Source organism: Fukomys damarensis, unplaced genomic scaffold (genome assembly GCF_012274545.1).
Source record: "Fukomys damarensis isolate Sample0158 unplaced genomic scaffold, DMR_v1.0_HiC HiC_scaffold_19, whole genome shotgun sequence".
Taxonomy (NCBI): Eukaryota; Metazoa; Chordata; class Mammalia; order Rodentia; family Bathyergidae; genus Fukomys; species Fukomys damarensis.
In genome coordinates this window covers 67,859,181-67,864,115 of record NW_022900931.1, presented here as the reverse complement: position 1 = coordinate 67,864,115, position 4,935 = coordinate 67,859,181, and the positions used below count along the sequence as shown (strand labels likewise).

At 61.3% G+C, this 4,935-nt stretch overlaps 1 long non-coding RNA gene across 1 annotated transcript; it reads right to left on the bottom strand.

Annotated features, from left to right (window-relative positions):
• On the bottom strand, window positions 1–4,935 carry LOC104857156. The gene is made up of 3 exons (XR_778798.1): window positions 4,915–4,935; window positions 527–635; window positions 1–13 (listed from the first exon to the last, which is right to left on the bottom strand). It is a non-coding gene; the product is annotated as an uncharacterized LOC104857156 (long non-coding RNA).

Here is a 4,935-nt window from a genome sequence, read left to right as displayed (position 1 = left end):
GGGCCCACAGCTCCTGCGGGGAAAACGCAGGGTCAGGGGGGGCAGGTGGCTGGGCCGCGGGTGGGTGGCTAAGTAGTTGGGTGAATGGACAGACGGACGGAGGGACAGACGAGACGGCCAGCAGGAAGATGTGCAGGGAGCGCGGGGTCCTGGCGGGGCCCCTGCGGCGGCAGGGCCGGGCTGCATCAGGTCAACCGCCAAGGGCGCCCTCTGCTGCCCACAGCCTCTGCCCACCCAGCCTGGCTCTTCACCCCCACAGCCCGCCCCGGGGTGGGCTCATAACTGGGAGGCGAGGCCCGGGACAGGCACTCTGGGTCCAACCCGGATGGGTCCCCATGCTGAGCTGGTGGGGGAGCGGCACACCAGCACCAGCCGCCATCCAACAGCAGCACCCGCTACAGGGGCATCGCTGGTCAGTCTACTCCTGGAACTAGGTCTTGCACTGAACAAGCCCATGATGCGGGAGGCGGATCCCTGCCTCTTCCAGGGAGCAGCAACGAGGGTGGGGAAGGGGCCAGCCGCTCACCGAAGGGCATCACCCCATTATCTTCCTTTCCAACACCGATCCCGGCACCCGCGGTCACATCCTGAGGTGGTCGCATTACTGAGGATCGTTCTGGGGAGGCGACAGGTCCCTGGAATGAGAGCACATCCCAGGCTGAGCAGGCCACCTCTTGACCTTACTCCCCACCTCCCGGCATGTGCTCCACGGGGGAGGCCCCGACAAGGGACTGAGGCTCCAGTCACATAGCCCTGCCAGCCTGGGGACTGTGACCCAGAGAACTGGAGCCCCTGATGCTGCCCTAGCCGACCGCACGGGCCTCGAAACCTGGTGTGACCCAGGGCTCCCGAGTCTGGGGGTTTGCTGCCGTGCCAGGACTGATTCGTACACCTGCTCTGCATTGCACTTTATCTTCCCGCTGCCCTTGGGATTAACCGCAGGACAGCAGGTCAGCTGCACGTAACTCAGAAGAGTAAAGTTTAGAAACAGAACTCGGGGCCCACGGAGGGTGGCCGAGGCACCAGCCAGGAAGACCGGACGGAGGTTCAGGAAGCGCTCCAGGCCAGCCATCCCGGGTCTCTTCTGTCTTCATCGGCCTCGGCCGCAGGTCTGGGAAGGGATGGTCGGAATCCTCCGGGCACGGCTTCTCACGGTTCACTTCTCCGAAAGCTTCTGCTGTCAGCCAGGCCGCACCCACCTCTGGGCCCCACCTGCTTGGAGGCCCTGCCCTTGGCCTCCAGATCAGCCCTCTCCCGTTTCCCAGTGATGGAACTTCCTTGCATACCTGAGCCCACCCCGCCTGGTGCCACAAACCAGTGCCTCGACCTTGGCTGGGTTCACGTAGCTAATATCCTACTTGGAAGTTTTGTTTCCCTGGAGACAGACCTACAGCTGGATTTTCTTGACTTGTCCTGTTATGGCTCAGCTGGTTTTGCAGAGGAGGGGTTTGGCAGTCATGCAGAATGAGCTGGGTGCTGCCACACTTCGTCCTCCAGAAGAGTCGGTGATGCTAAGCCCCATTCATTCCTGGAGATCGGGCAGCACTTACACATAATCCTGCGGGGCCTGGGGCCATTTTCAAAAAGTCTGTCTCCGATTTGATTTTCCCCTCTGGTGTCTGTGGCTTCTCCATGAGCACTTTGCTGACTTCTATTTCCCCAAAACCAGTCCCTGTCCTCCAGGCCCAGAGTGGTACACAGGCTGCCCACATCTCTGCTGTGCCCAGGCTGTGCCTGTTCCAAACTAGGCAGCTGTGTGTTCCCAAGCTACTCCCATAGCCCTGGCTAGAGCCCCAGGACCCTCTCCAGGCCTGACCCGGGTGCCCCGTACTGCGGGTCCTCTCTCCAGCTCCCTGGCCACCCAGCAGCCTTCCTTCGGGTCTCACAAGCTAGGATACCCCCCCTCCCTGCTGTGCTGACAGCCAATTCCTAGACTGCAGCAGGTCATCCAATGCCTCTGGGAAGACTGGCTTCCTTCTCAACAGGAGCAGGGAAGCGGACCATGCCCCATGGCCTGGCCTTCCGGTGTCCAGCCTTGATCCCTGCATGCACTGTGAGGCAGGGTGAGTGAGGTGTGTTCACTCGCTCTCTGAGCATCCACTTGGGGCCAGGGCTGACCTGGGACCGGGGAACACATCAGCGACCAAGACAGACAGAGCTCCCATCTGAGAAAGGCTGAGGCCACAGTGCAGCCGGGGGACACATGTAAGCAGGCTGGCCTCGCTGGTAAGCAACCCGACTGCAGACCCCAGGGCCTGACCAGAGCCCTCAGAACCAGGGACCCTGGGAGTCCCACCCCTCAGATTCCCTGGATCAACAGGACCCCCACTCCATTTCTCAAACGGAAGAGGTTTTTACTCTGCTAGACACGTCCACAAGTGCAGTAGTGATGACCACCCTCCTTTGCTGCATCACCTAAAAGGGGATTTTAATGCCAAAGTATCAGATGGAACTCAAATAACGGGGGCTGGGCCACCAAGGTGACGCCTGCAAACTGGTCCGGTCTGAGCATTCGCCGTCCATTCATTCTCCTCATAAGGCGGGGACTCAACTGCTGCCTCTGCTGTTAGAAGACAATGAGGCAGGATAGCTCCGGGCCTGTGCTTCTGTCACCTGTGGACCTGACCCCAGCAGCCATGGGCATGAGGTGTTACAAAGTGTGAGTCTAACCTGCCAGAGGACTTGTACCCAGAACATATGAATGATGACCAAATCTCACCAGCAACAAAGAAACAGCCCACCTAGAAAATGGACACAAGAGCTGGGTGTGGTGGTACACACCTGCAGTCGCAACGTTCCGGGAGGCTGAGGCAGGAAGATTGCAAGATCCTGCCCAGCATGCCTAGGCTACTAAGACTTCACAAGACCCTGTCTCCAAATAATAAATAAAAAGAGCTGGGGATGCAGCTCAGCACAAAGGCCCTGGGTTCAATCTGCAGTGTCACAAAGACAAAACAAAACAAAACAAAAAGGCCCAAGGCTCTGCTGGGGGCTGAATGCCCGGTCTCCGCTTCCTTGCTGAAGTCCTGCTCCCCAGGTGATGGTACCAGGAGTAGCTTTGAGGAGGGGTCTGGTGCCCACATAAGAGGCTGAGAGCCGCCTCCTCCCTCACCGCACCAGGCTGTAGACAGCCAGACCCTCCCTGGACACCTCATCCGCTCTGGCCTCAGACCTGTGGCCTCCAGGACTGTGAGGAGCACATGGCTGCTATTCCCAGCCCTGCCTAGGACGCAGTCACGGCAGCGGCCCCAAGACCAGCGGAGCATCCCAGATGCCTCCCACACATTCCTGTGAGCCGGGCGCACCCAGAGCACAGAACACCACTGCACAGGAAGGGCCAGCCACCGACGGGACTCTGGACGTGCCGTGTGAAGGGAGTGGCTGTGCCACAAGACCCCACACACGGGACAGTCCCCAGGGCAAAGCGAGGACCACCAGCATCTGTGCTGTGATAGAAACACCAAGAGCTGCACCTCAGAAAAAGAGTTTAGATGTCACTGCAGCCACTGCCCCAGCCACGCGTTTCCTGGAAGTTCCCAGCTTCACTGCGGCGCCCACCTCTTCGCAGGCGTCCTTGCTCCCTCACCATGGGCTCATCTGAGGACAGCAGACAGGCGGGACCCACCACATAGTGCCTGGACGCACCACCTCGGCAGCTCCCTTCCAGCTGTGTCCCCAGCCACAGCGCAGTGGCCCAGGCCACACTGCCCGGGGCTCCAAGCCCAGACCTAGTCTTAGGAAAGGGGTCAGGAAGAGGCACCCAGCCCATGGCGATGTCCCCTGCAGTCAGCACTGCTGCAGCCCCCCGTCCTGTGCCCCCTCACCTCTGGGAACATGGTCCCAAAGGTGTCCTCATCCTCAACCCAGGCCTTGTGCATCTGTGGCCCCACTTCACAGATGTGAGTCAGGGCAGCCGTCCTGGATTATCTGGCTGAGCCCCGGGGCCTCACAGACGTGCTTACGGGTGACAGAGGACACAGGCGGCCGAGGGGAGGGGAGGGGTGACGACAACACAGAGGCAGAGGAGAGAGAAAGGAACCCAAGGGATGGTGCCCAGGTCTCAGGCCTGCGCCCTCCTCCCATAGCTGTGTGTGTGGAACCTTTTACAGTGGCTGTGGGACACACACACCTCCACAGGACACAGAGGCCTCCAGAGATGGTGAGGAGGAAGGAGAGGGCCCTGCATAGCTCTCGGGGAAGCAGTGTGGCCCAAGGCACGGATAGCCTGCTTTTAGGGCCCAGGCCAGAGAAAGGGGACAGATGGGGCACACAGTGGGGATACAGGGCTCTCAGACAATGGCTGTTTCCATGGGGAAAGAGAAAGAGGTCATCCAGCTGCCTGGGGCCAAGGGGCTCTGCTCACTTGAAGCAGCAGTGCAGTGGACGCTGGCCACACTTCCCACCACTGCCCACATCCCCAGCGTCCCCTGCCTCATGCTGGCCTCCACCCCTGGAGTGGCCTCAGCCTGAGTGCCCCCCCAGTCCAGGGAACTTGGCAACCACACCCCGTGCCAGAACGTGTGGGTCTAGCGCTGCGGGCGACACAGCGGCACCCCCTGCTCCCCTTCTGGCCCGTGGCCCCCAGAGACTGGGGTGACACTCGGCTCTGGATCACAGGTCGCCTGCAGTCAGGGCTCTGGCTGCATGGTGTAGATCAGCCAGGTCTCCTGAAGGGGGCGCTCTCCCCAGCATGGGTCCCAGGGACCCAGAAGGATGGAAGCTGGCTGCGTCCCAATGGATGCCTTCCCGCCAGCAGCCCAGAGACACCACTGGCCGCACCCGGGGCCCTCGGGGGCCACGCTGGCTCAGGCAGCCGGTCCACGCCCACAGGGGAGTCACTGCAAGCCTCACCCCTGCGCCTGCCCTCCCCTGTCCCCACCCCTGACTCCTGCTTCCAGTCGCACCCCAGCTCACCCAGAGCTCCTCCAGCAGGGC